Source organism: Carassius gibelio, chromosome B5, assembly GCF_023724105.1.
Source record: "Carassius gibelio isolate Cgi1373 ecotype wild population from Czech Republic chromosome B5, carGib1.2-hapl.c, whole genome shotgun sequence".
Classification (NCBI taxonomy): domain Eukaryota; kingdom Metazoa; phylum Chordata; class Actinopteri; order Cypriniformes; family Cyprinidae; genus Carassius; species Carassius gibelio.
The window spans coordinates 3,033,327-3,046,597 of record NC_068400.1 but is presented as its reverse complement, the minus strand read 5'-3'; the positions used below and the strand labels follow the sequence as shown (position 1 = coordinate 3,046,597).

The 13,271-nt window shown below is 49.0% G+C and overlaps 1 long non-coding RNA gene across 1 annotated transcript; it reads left to right on the top strand.

The window, feature by feature from the left end:
- The first annotated feature begins 323 nt into the window (after positions 1–323).
- Positions 324–13,163, top strand: LOC127957869 (uncharacterized). The gene is made up of 3 exons (XR_008153881.1): positions 324–1,259; positions 5,436–6,012; positions 12,459–13,163. It is a non-coding gene; the product is annotated as an uncharacterized LOC127957869 (long non-coding RNA).
- Positions 13,164–13,271: the final 108 nt, after the last annotated feature.

Sequence of the window (13,271 nt, the reverse complement as noted above, 5' to 3'; positions counted from 1 at the left end):
CCAGGGTGGTTGTTATGATGTTACTAGGTGGTTGGTAGTTGTCACAGATGGTCACTATGTAGTTATTATAGAGTTCTTAGCCCATTTGAGCACTTAGCTAATCACTATTAGCATGTAGCTAATCACTGCTAGCATGACTAGCATGTTGGAAGTCCAGTGTGCTAGCATGAGTCAAAAAATCCAACCGCCATGTCTGTACGATGTTCTGATGCAGAGATATAGGTCGTGCAAAACGGTTGCTAGGGTACTCCGTTTGGTTGCTATGGAGTGGCCTGGCAGCTGCCAATGGTGATACTCCAAAGGCTGCTCGCCAATATAAACCAACCCCCATGCCTCTACGATGTTCTGATGCGGAGATATAGATCTTGCAAAACGGTTGCTAGGGTACTGTGTTTGGTTGCTAGGGAGTGGCCTGGCAGCTGCCAATGATAATACTCCAATGGTTGCTTGCTAATATAAACCAACCCCCATGCTTCTATGTCTTTCAGATGTTAAGATATCTCTCTATACTTTGGGTTGCTAGGTAGCTCTTAATGGTTGCTAGGGCGTGGCTAGGTTGTCTTGAAGGAGATACATGATTGGCCGTTTGCTGCCCGAGTCAAACGAGCCCACCCTCATGTTTCTATGACACTTCTATCCAAAGTTATTCATTTGATCTTTTTCAATGGAAGTCTATGGAGCTTGTTGCTATGGTGCTCTATATGGTTGCTAGGGCGTGGCTTGATAGATTCACAGTGATCCTGAGAGACTGATTGGTTGCCTGATTCAAATGAGCCCACCCCCTTGTCTCTATGACACTGTGATCCATAGTTATGTTCAATGCAATATCCCTATGTAATTTCCCACAGTAGGAAAAACACAGTGTTTCATGGGCGATCCCTTACCATTGTATGTCTATGGGGCAAATTTGGGGGTCTCTAGCCCCCCAGGGGTACAACTTTTACCCCACTTGGGGGTATGTTCTCGCACAGCCTGATAGCCTCTCCAAATGTGGTGATTCACGTGTTTCTGCGAAATTCTGTCTCTGAGCTACAATCCGTCAAAATTTTCCGTAATGCATTGTCTATGCGTTTTTTCCGGACGATTTTTCGCCCGCTGTACGAACATCGTACGCCCGATCGCTTATAAAAGTCATAGCACACCATTCCCGATTAGGCCGCACGATTTGACGCCTCTTTTGCGGGTCTGTGACGAAAGGTGCGGGACGAGTTACGCGTCAAAGTTTTGTACGGAAGAAGAATAATAAGAAGAACTAGAAGGTACATTTCCTGAAGAAAATGTGAGTGGTGCTTGCAGTGGCAAAACTCGCCCCCTGTTGCTATAGGGTGTTGTAATGAGGTTGCTAGGGTGGTTGCTAGGGTACCCAGGTTGGTTGCTATGGTACATGGGATGGTTGCTAGGGCGGTTGCTAGGGTCCCCATGATGGTTGCTAGGGCCGTTGCTAAGGTACCCAGGGTGGTTGCTAGGGTAATCGGGATGGTTGCTAGGGTAATCGGGGCGGTTGCTAGGGTGTTGCTATGGGGTTGCTAGGGTACCCGGGGTGGTTGCTAGGGCGGTTGCTAGGGTCCCCAAGATGGTTGCTAGGGCCGTTGCTAGGGTACTCAGGGTGGTTGCTAGGGTAATTGGGGTGGTTGCTAGGGTGTTGCTATGGGGTTGCTAGGGTACCCGGGGTGGTTGCTAGGGCGGTTGCTAGGGTCCCCAAGATGGTTGCTAGGGCCGTTGCTAGGGTACTCAGGGTGGTTGCTAGGGTAATTGGGGTGGTTGCTAGGGTGTTGCTATGTGGTTGCTAGGGTACCCGGGGTGGTTGCTAGGGCGGTTGCTAGGGTCCCCATGATGGTTGCTAGGGCCGTTGCTAAGGTACCCAGGGTGGTTGCTAGGGTAATTGGGGCGGTTGCTAGGCGGTTGCTAGGGTACCCGGGGTGGTTGCTAGGCAGTTGCTATGGTCTTCTGGGTGGTTGCTATGATGTTACTAGGTGGTTGGTAGTTGTCACAGATGGTCACTATGTAGTTATTATAGAGTTCTTAGCCCATTTGAGCACTTAGCTAATCACTATTAGCATGTAGCTAATCACTGCTAGCATGACTAGCATGTTGGAAGTCCAGTTTGCTAGCATGAGTCAAAAAATCCAACCGCCATGTCTGTACGATGTTCTGATGCAGAGATATAGCTCGTGCAAAACGGTTGCTAGGGTACTCCATTTGGTTGCTATGGAGTGGCTTAGCAGCTGCCAATGGTGATACTCCAAAGGCTGCCCGCCAATATAAACCAACCCCCATGCCTCTACGATGTTCTGATGCAGAGATATAGATCTTGCAAAACGGTTGCTAGGGTACTGTGTTTGGTTGCTAGGGAGTGGCCTGGCAGCTGCCAATGATGATACTCCAATGGTCGCTTGCTAATATAAACCAACCCCCATGCTTCTATGTCTTTCAGATGTTAAGATATCTCTCTATACTTTGGGTTGCTAGGTAGCTCTTATTGGTTGCTAGGGCGTGGCTAGGTTGTCTTGAAGGAGATACATGATTGGCCGTTTGCTGCCCGAGTCAAACGAGCCCACCCTCATGTTTCTATGACACTTCTATCCAAAGTTATTCATTTGATCTTTTTCAATGGAAGTCTATGGGGCTTGTTGCTATGGTGCTCTATATGGTTGCTAGGGCGTGGCTTGATAGATTCATAATGATCCTGAGAGTCTGATTGGTTGCCTGATTCAAATGAGCCCACCCCCTTGTCTCTATGACTATGTGATCCATAGTTATGTTCAATGCAAAATCCCTATGTAATTTCCCACAGTAGGAAAAACACATTGTTTCATGGGCGATCCCTCACCATTGGCTTAGAATGGGGCAACTTTGGGGGGCTCTTGCGCCCCAGGGGTGCAACTTGTACCCCATTGCGAGGTATGATCGCGCACAGCCTGATAGCCTCTCCAAATGTGGTGATTCACATGTTTGTGCGAAATTCTCTCTCGGAGCTACGATCCGTCAAAGTTGGCCGTAATGCATTGTCTATGCGATTTTTCGGCCGTTATTTCGCCCGGTGTACGAACATCGTACGCCCGATCGCTTATAAAAGTCATAGCACACCATTCCCGACAAGGCCGCACGATTTGACGCCTGTTTCGTTGGTCTGTGACGAAAACTGCGGGACTAGTTACGCGCCGAAATTTTGGCGGAAGAAGAATAATAAGAATAATAATAATAAGTATGTGAGATAGTAATAGTGATGCCTTGCCTCCGGCAAGCACCACTAACTAGAAGGTACATTTCCTGAAGAAAATGTGAGTGGTGCTTGCAGTGGCAAAACTCGCCCTCTGTTGCTAGGGTGTTGCTATTTGGTTGCTAGGGTACCCGGGGTGGTTGCTAGGGCGGTTGCTAGGGTCCCCATGATGGTTGCTAGGGCCGTTGCTAGGGTACTCAGGGTGGTTGCTAGGGTAATCGGGGTGGTTGCTAGGGTGTTGCTATGTGGTTGCTAGGGTACCCGGGGTGGTTGCTAGGGCGGTTGCTAGGGTCCCCATGATGGTTGCTAGGGCCGTTGCTAGGGTAATCGGGGCGGTTGCTAGGGTGTTGCTATGTGGTTGCTAGGGTACCCGGGGTGGTTGCTAGGGCGGTTGCTAGGGTCCCCATGATGGTTGCTAGGGCCGTTGCTAGGGTACCCAGGGTGGTTGCTAGGGTAATCGGGGCGGTTGCTAGGGTGTTGCTATGTGGTTGCTAGGGTACCCGGGGTGGTTGCTAGGGCGGTTGCTAGGGTCCCCATGATGGTTGCTAGGGCCGTTGCTAGGGTACCCAGGGTGGTTGCTAGGGTGTTGCTATGTGGTTGCTAGGGTACCCTGGGTGGTTGCTAGGGCGGTTGCTAGGGTCCCCATGATGGTTGCTAGGGCCGTTGCTAGGCTACCCAGGGTGGTTGCTAGGGTAATCGGGGCGGTTGCTAGGGTGTTGCTATGTGGTTGCTAGGGTACCCGGGGTGGTTGCTAGGGCGGTTGCTAGGGTCCCCATGATGGTTGCTAGGGCCGTTGCTAAGGTACCCAGGGTGGTTGCTAGGGTAATTGGGGCGGTTGCTAGGGTGTTGCTATGGGGTTGCTAGGGTACCCGGGGTGGTTGCTGGGCAGTTGCTATGGTAATCAGGGTGGTTGTTATGATGTTACTAGGTGGTTGGTAGTTGTCACAGATGGTCACTATGTAGTTATTATAGAGTTCTTAGCCCATTTGAGCACTTAGCTAATCACTATTAGCATGTAGCTAATCACTGCTAGCATGACTAGCATGTTGGAAGTCCAGTGTGCTAGCATGAGTCAAAAAATCCAACCGCCATGTCTGTACGATGTTGTGATGCAGAGATATAGGTCGTGCAAAACGGTTGCTAGGGTACTCCATTTGGTTGCTATGGAGTGGCTTGACAGCTGCAAATGGTGATACTCCAAAGGCTGCTCGCCAATATAAACCAACCCCCATGCCTCTACGATGTTCTGATGCAGAGATATAGATCTTGCAAAACGGTTGCTAGGGTACTCTGTTTGGTTGCTAGGGAGTGGCCTTGCAGCTGCCAATGATGATACTTCAAAGTCTGCTTGACAATATAAACCAACCCCCATGCTTCTATGTCTTTCAGATGTTAAGATATCTATCTTTGGATTTAGGTTGCTAGGTAGCTCTTAATGGTTGCTAGGGAGTGGCTATAAAGTGTTGAAGGAGATACATGATTGGCCGTTTGCTGCCCGAGTCAAACGAGCCCACCCTCATGTTTCTATGACACTTCTATCCAAAGTTATTCATTTGATCTTTTTCAATGGAAGTCTATGGGGCTTGTTGCTATGGTGCTCTATATGGTTGCTAGGGCGTGGCTTGATAGCTTCATAATGATCCTGAGAGTCTGATTGGTTGCCTGATTCAAATGAGCCCACCCCCTTGTCTCTATGACACTGTGATCCTGAGATATGTTCAATACAAAATCCCTATGTAATTTCCCATAGTAGGAAAAACACAGTGTTTCATGGGCGATCCCTCACCATAATATGTCTATGGGGCAAATTTGGGGGTCTCTAGCACCCCAGGGGTACAACTTTTACCCCTCTGTGAGGTATGTTCTCGCACAGCCTGATAGCCTCTCCGAATGTGGTGATTTACGTTTTTCTACGAAATTCCCTCTCTGTGCTATAATCCGTCAAAGTTTTCAGTAATGCATTTCCTATGGGACGTTTTTCGGCCATTTTTTCGCCCGCTGTACGAACATCGTACGCCCGATCGCTTATAAAAGTCATAGCACACCTCTCCTCAATAGGCCGCACGATTTGACGCCTGTTTCGTTGGTCTGTGACAAAAACTGCGGGACGAGTTACGCGCCGAAGTTTTGTACGGAAGAAGTAAGAAGAAGAATAATAAGTATGTGAGATAATAATAGTGATGCTTTGCCTATGGCAAGCACCACTAACTAGAAGGTACATTTCCTGAAGAAAATGTGAGTGGTGCTTGCAGTGGCAAAACTCACCCTCTGTTGCTATAGGGTGTTGTAATGAGGTTGCTAGGGTGGTTGCTAGGGTACCCGGGTTGGTTGCTATGGTACATGGGATGGTTGCTAGGGCGGTTGCTAGGGTCCCCATGATGGTTGCTAGGGCCGTTGCTATGGTACCCAGGGTGGTTGCTAGGGTAATCGGGATGGTTGCTAGGGTGTTGCTATGTGGTTGCTAGGGTACCCGGGGTAGTTGCTAGGGCGGTTGCTAGGGTCCCCATGATGGTTGCTAGGGCCGTTGCTAGGGTACCCAGGGTGGTTGCTAGGGTAATCGGGGTGGTTGCTAGGGTGTTGCTATGTGGTTGCTAGGGTACCCGGGGTGGTTGCTAGGGCGGTTGCTAAGGTCCCCATGATGGTTGCTAGGGCCGTTGCTAAGGTACCCAGGGTGGTTGCTAGGGTAATCGGGGTGGTTGCTAGGGTGTTGCTATGTGGTTGCTAGGGTACCCGGTGTGGTTGCTAGGGCGGTTGCTATGGTAACCTGGGTGGTTGCTAGGGCCGTTGCTAAGGTACCCAGGGTGGTTGCTAGGGTAATCGGGGCGGTTGCTAGGGTGTTGCTATGTGGTTGCTAGGGTACCCGGGGTGGTTGCTAGGCAGTTGCTATGGTCTCCTGGGTGGTTGCTATGATGTTACTAGCTGGTTGGTAGTTGTCACAGATGGTCACTATGTAGTTATTATAGAGTTCTTAGCCCATTTGAGCACCTAGCTAATCACTATTAGCATGTAGCTAATCACTGCTAGCATGACTAGCATGTTGGAAGTCCAGTGTGCTAGCATGAGTCAAAAAATCCAACCGCCATGTCTGTACGATGTTCTGATGCAGAGATATAGGTCGTGCAAAACGGTTGCTAGGGTACTCCGTTTGGTTGCTATGGAGTGGCTTGGCAGCTGCCAATGGTGATACTCCAAAGGCTGCTCGTCAATATAAACCAACCCCCATGCCTCTACGATGTTCTGATGCAGAGATATAGACCTTGCAAAACGGTTGCTAGGGTACTGTGTTTGGTTGCTAGGGAGTGGCCTGGCAGCTGCCAATGATGATACTCCAATGGTTGCTTGCTAATATAAACCAACCCCCATGCTTCTATGTCTTTCAGATGTTAAGATATCTCTCTATACTTTGGGTTGCTAGGTAGCTCTTAATGGTTGCTAGGGCGTGGCTAGGTTGTCATGAAGGAGATACATGATTGGCCGTTTGCTGCCCGAGTCAAACGAGCCCACCCTCACGTTTCTATGACACTTCTATCCAAAGTTATTCATTTGATCTTTTTCAATGGAAGTCTATGGGGCTTGTTGCTATGGCGCTCTATATGGTTGCTAGGGCGTGGCTTGATAGATTCACAGTGATCCTGAGAGACTGATTGGTTGCCTGATTCAAATGAGCCCACCCCCTTGTCTCTATGACACTGTCATCCTGAGTTATGTTCAATACAAAATCCCTGTATAACTTCCCATAGTAGGAAAAACACACTGTTTCATGGGCGATCCCTCACCATAGTATGTCTATGGGGAACTTTGGGGGTCTCTAGCGCCCCAGGGGTACAACTTGTACGCCTCTGCGAGGTATCCTCTCGCACAGCTTGATAGCCTCTCCAAATGTGGTGATTCACATGTTTCTGCGAAATTCTCTCTCTGCGCTACGATTCGTCAAAGTTGGCCGTAATGCATTGTCTATGCGATTTTTCGGCCGATATTTCGCCCGGTGTACGAACATCGTACGCCCGATCGCTTATAAAAGTCATAGCACACCATTCCCGAACAGGCCGCACGATTTGACGCCTGTTTCGTTGGTCTGTGACGAAAACTGCGGGACTAGTTACGCGCCGAAATTTGTACGGAAGAATAATAATAATAACTAGAAAGTACATTTCCTGAAGAAAATGTGAGTGGTGCTTGCAGTGGCAAAACTCGCCCCTCTGTTGCTAAGGTGTGGTTGCTAGGGTACCCGGGGTGGTTACTAGGGTCCCTATGATGGTTGCTAGGGCCGTTGCTAGGGTACCCAGCATGGTTGCTAGGGTAATCGGGGTGGTTGCTAGGGTGTTGCTATTTGGTTGCTAGGGTACCCGGGGTGGTTGCTAGGGTCCCCATGATGGTTGCTAGGGCCGTTGCTAAGGTACTCAGGGTGGTTGCTAGGGTAATCGGGGTGGTTGCTAGGGTGTTGCTATGCGGTTGCTAGGGTACCCGGGGTGGTTGCTAGGGCGGTTGCTAGGGTCCCCATGATGGTTGCTAGGGCCGTTGCTAAGGTACCCAGGGTGGTTGCTAGGGTAATCGGGGCGGTTGCTAGGGTGTTGCTATGCGGTTGCTAGGGTACCCGGGTTGGTTGCTAGGGCGGTTGCTAGGGTCCCCATGATGGTTGCTAGGGCCGTTGCTAAGGTACCCAGGGTGGTTGCTAGGGTAATTGGGGCGGTTGCTAGGGTGTTGCTATGTGGTTGCTAGGGTACCCGGGGTGGTTGCTAGGGCGGTTGCTATGGTAACCTGGGTGGTTGCTAGGCAGTTGCTATGGTACTTAGGGTGGTTGCTAAGGTGTTGCTAGGCGGTTGCTAGGGTGTTTTGGCTGGTTGCTAGGCAGTTGCTATGGTCTCCTGGGTGGTTGCTATGATGTTACTAGGTGGTTGGTAATTGTCACAGATGGTCACTATGTAGTTATTATAGAGTTCTTAGCCCATTTGAGCACTTAGCTAATCACTATTAGCATGTAGCTAATCACTGCTAGCATGACTAGCATGTTGGAAGTCCAGTGTGCTAGCATGAGTCAAAAAATCCAACCGCCATGTCTGTACGATGTTCTGATGCAGAGATATAGGTCGTGCAAAACGGTTGCTAGGGTACTCCATTTGGTTGCTATGGAGTGGCTTGTCACCTGCCAATGATGCTACTCCAAAGTCTACTTGTCAATATAAACCAACCCCCATGTCTGTACAATGTTCTGATGCAGAGATATTGGTTTTGAAAAATGGTTGCTAGGGTACTCTGGTTGGTTGCTAGGGAGTGGCCTTGCAGCTGCCAATGATGATACTTCAAAGTCTGCTTGACAATATAAACCAACCCCCATGCTTCTATGTCTTTCAGATGTTAAGATATCTATCTTTGGATTTTGGTTGCTAGGTAGCTCTTAATGGTTGCTAGGGCGTGGCTAGGTTGTCTTGAAGGAGATACATGATTGGCCGTTTGCTGCCCGAGTCAAAGGAGCCCACCCTCATGTTTCTATGACACTTCTATCCAAAGTTATTCATTTGATCTTTTTCAATGGAAGTCTATGGGGCTTGTTGCTATGGTGCTCTATATGGTTGCTAGGGCGTGGCTTGATAGCTTCATAATGATCCTGAGAGTCTGATTGGTTGCTTGATTCAAATGAGCCCACCCCCTTGTCTCTATGACACTGTGATGCCGAGTTATGTTCAATACAATATCCCTATGTAATTTCCCATTGTAGGAAAAACACAGTGTTTCATGGGCGATCCCGCACCATTGTATGTCTATGGGGCAAGTTTGGGGGTCTCTAGCGCCCCAGGGGTACAACTTGTACCCCTCTGCGAGGTATGTTCTCGCACAGCCTTATAGCCTCTCCAAATGTGGTGATTCACATGTTTCTGCGAAATTCTCTCTCAGAGCTATGCTCCGTCAAATTTTTTTGTAATGCATTTCCTATGGGACGTTTTTCGGCCGATTTTTCGCCCGCTGTACGAACATCGTACGCCCGATCGCTTATAAAAGTCATAGCACACCTCTCCTCAATAGGCCGCACGATTTGACGCCTGTTTCGTTGGTCTGTGACAAAAACTGCGGGACTAGTTACGCGCCGAAGTTTTGTACGGAAGAAGTAAGAAGAAGAAGAATAATAAGTATGTGAGATAATAATAGTGATGCTTTGCCTCCGGCAAGCACCACTAACTGGAAGGTACATTTCCTGAAGAAAATGTGAGTGGTGCTTGCAGTGGCAAAACTCGCCCTCTGTTGCTACAGGGTGTTGTACTGAGGTTGCTAGGGTACCCGGGTTGGTTGCTATGGTACATGGGATGGTTGCTAGGGCGGTTGCTAGGGTCCCCATGATGGTTGCTAAGGTACCCAGGGTGGTTGCTAGGGTAATCTGAATGGTTGCTAGGGTGTTGCTATGTGGTTGCTAGGGTACCCGGGGTGGTTGCTAGGGCGGTTGCTAGGGTCCCCATGATGGTTGCTAGGGCCGTTGCTAGGGTACCCAGGGTGGTTGCTAGGGTGTTGCTATGTGGTTGCTAGGGTACCCGGGGTGGTTGCTAGGGCGGTTGCTAGGGTCCCCATGATGGTTGCTAGGGTGTTGCTATGTGGTTGCTAGGGTACCCGGGGTGGTTGCTAGGGCGGTTGCTAGGGTCCCCATGATGGTTGCTAGGGCCGTTGATAAGGTACCCTGGGTGGTTGCTAGGGTAATTGGGGCGGTTGCTAGGGTGTTGCTATGTGGTTGCTAGGGTACCCGGGGTGGTTGCTAGGGCGGTTGCTAGGGTCCCCATGATGGTTGCTAGGGCCGTTGCTAGGTTACCCAGGGTGGTTGCTAGGGTAATCGGGGTGGTTGCTAGGGTGTTGCTATGTGGTTGCTAGGGTACCCATGATGGTTGCTAGGGCGGTTGCTAGGGTCCCCATGATGGTTGCTAGGGCCGTTGCTAAGGTACCCAGGGTGGTTGCTAGGGTAATTGGGGCGGTTGCTAGGGTGTTGCTATGTGGTTGCTAGGGTACCCGGGGTGGTTGCTAGGGCGGTTGCTATGGTAACCTGGGTGGTTGCTAGGCAGTTGCCACGGTACTTGGGGTGGTTGCTAAGGTGTTGCTAGGGTGTTTTGGCTGGTTGCTAGGCAGTTGCTATGGTCTCCTGGGTGGTTGCTATGATGTTACTAGGTGGTTGGTAGTTGTCACAGATGGTCACTATGTAGTTATTATACAGTTCTTAGCCCATTTGAGCACTTAGCTAATCACTATTAGCATGTAGCTAATCACTGCTAGCATGACTAGCATGTTGGAAGTCCAGTGTGCTAGCATGAGTCAAAAAATCCAACCGCCATGTCTGTACGATGTTCTGATGTAGAGATATAGGTCGTGCAAAACGGTTGCTAGGGTACTCCGTTTGGTTGCTATGGAGTGGCTTGGCAGCTGCCATTAATGATACTCCAAAGGCTGCTCGCCAATATAAACCAACCCCCATGCCTCTACGATGTTCTGATGCTTAGATATAGATCTTGCAAAACGGTTGCTAGGGTACTGTGTTTGGTTGCTAGGGAGTGGCCTGGCAGCTGCCAATGATGATACTTCAAAGTCTGCTTGACAATATAAACCAACCCCCATGCTTCTATGTCTTTCAGATGTTAAGATATCTATCTTTGGATTCAGGTTGCTAGGTAGCTCTTAATGGTTGCTAGGGCGTGGCTATAAAGTGTTGAAGGTGATTCGTGATTGGCCATTTGCTGCCCCGAGTCAAACGAGCCCACCCTCATGTTTCTATGACACTTCTATCCAAAGTTATTAATTTTATCTTTTTCAATGGAAGTCTATGGAGCTTGTTGCTATGGCGCTCTCTATGGTTGCTAGGGCGTGGCTTGATAGATTCACAGTGATCCTGAGAGACTGATTGGTTGCCTGATTCAAATGAGCCCACCCCCTTGTCTCTATGACATTGTGATCCAGAGTTATGTTCAATAAAAAATCCCTATGTAATGTCCCACAGTAGGATAAGCCCTCCCTATACTTTGTATTAGGGCCAATTTTGGGGGGCTCTTGCGCCCCAGGGGTACAACTTATACCCCACTGCGGGGTATGTTCTCGCACAGCCTGATAGCCTCTCCAAATGTGGTGATTCACATGTTTCTGCGAAATTCTGTCTCGGAGCTACGATCCGTCAAAGTTGGCCGCAATGCATTGTCTATGCGATTTTTCGCCCGTTTTTTCGCCCGGTGTACGAACATCGTACGCCCGATCGCTTATAAAAGTCATAGCACACCATTCCCGATTAGGCCGCACGATTTGACGTCTGTTTCGTTGGTCTGTGACAAAAACTGCGGGACTAGTTACGCGCCGAAATTTGTACGGATCTAGAAGAAGAAGAATAATAAGTATGTGAGATAGTAATAGTGATGCTTTGCCTCCGGCAAGCACCACTAATAATAAGTACGGAGCATAGTAATAGTGATGCTTTGCCTCCGGCAAGCACCACTAATAAGTATGTGAGATAATAATAGTGATGCTTTGCCTCCGGCAAGCACCACTAACTAGAAGGTACATTTCCTGAAGAAAATGTGAGTGGTGCTTGCAGTGGCAAATCTCTGCGCCCTGTAGCCACCCATGATGCCTGTTTGATATCGTGGAGCCGTGATATAAGTTCTTTATATTGCTATATGGTTGCTAGGGCGCTCTATATGGTTGCTATGGTGTGCCTATATAGTTCATATAGTGATATTTAAAGATCATTTACCAGCCTGATTCCAAAAAGCCCAAGACAGTGTTTCTATATGGTTATTTTGATGATATATAGCTTTTAAATGTTGTTAAACAGCTGCTAGGGTGCTAAAATTGGTTGCTATGGCGTGGCTATGAAGTTGTTATGTCACTACTTATGGACTGCTTGATAGGCCGATACAAAAGAGCCCTCTGCCAAGCCTCTATGACTTTCTGATCCAAAGATATGATGTCAGATAGTTTTTCCAATGTTAAGTCTATGGGATATTTTCACACATTTTCTTCGCCCACTGTACGATTATCGTAAGTCCGATTGCTTAGAAAAGTCATAGCACACCTCTCCTCAATAAGCCGCACGTTTTGACATCTCATTCATGGGTCTGCGACAAAAAATGCAGGAGGAGTAGCGTGCCGAAATTTTGTCAAGGTGGATAGTAATAGTAACACTAGAAAGTACATTTCCTGAAGAAAATGTGAGTGGTGCTTGCAGTGGCAAAACTCGCCCCTCTGTTGCTAAGGTGTGGTTGCTAGGGCCGTTGCTAAGGTACCCAAGGTGGTTGCTAGGGTAATTGGGGCGGTTGCTAGGGTGTTGCTATGTGGTTGCTAGGGTGCCCGGGTGGTTGCTAGGGCGGTTGCTAGGGTCCCCAAGATGGTTGCTAGGGCCGTTGCTAGGGTACTCAGGGTGGTTGCTAGGGAAATCGGGGCGGTTGCTAGGGCGGTTGCTAGGGTCCCCATGATGGTTGCTAGGGCCGTTGCTAGGGTACCCAGGGTGGTTGCTAGGGTGTTGCTATGTGGTTGCTAGGGTACCCGGGGTGGTTGCTAGGGCGGTTGCTAGGGTAACCTGGGTGGTTGCTAGGCAGTTGCTACGGTACTTGGGGTGGTTGCTAAAGTGTTGCTAGGCGGTTGCTAGGGTGTTTTGGCTGGTTGCTAGGCAGTTGCTATGGTCTCCTGGGTGGTTGCTATGATGTTACTAGGTGGTTGGTAGTTGTCACAGATGGTCACTATGTAATTATTATACAGTTCTTAGCCCATTTGAGCACTTAGCTAATCACTATTAGCATGTAGCTAATCACTGCTAGCATGACTAGCATGTTGGAAGTCCAGTGTGCTAGCATGAGTCAAAAAATCCAACCGCCATGTCTGTACGATGTTCTGATGCAGAGATATAGGTAGTGCAAAACGGTTGCTAGGGTACTCCATTTGGTTGCTATGGAGTGGCTTGTCAGCTGCCAATGGTGATACTCCAAAGGCTTGCTTGCCAATATAAACCAACCCCCATGCATGCCTCTACGATGTTCTGATGCAGAGATATAGGTAGTGCAAAACGGTTGCTAGGGTACTGTGTTTGGTTGCTAGG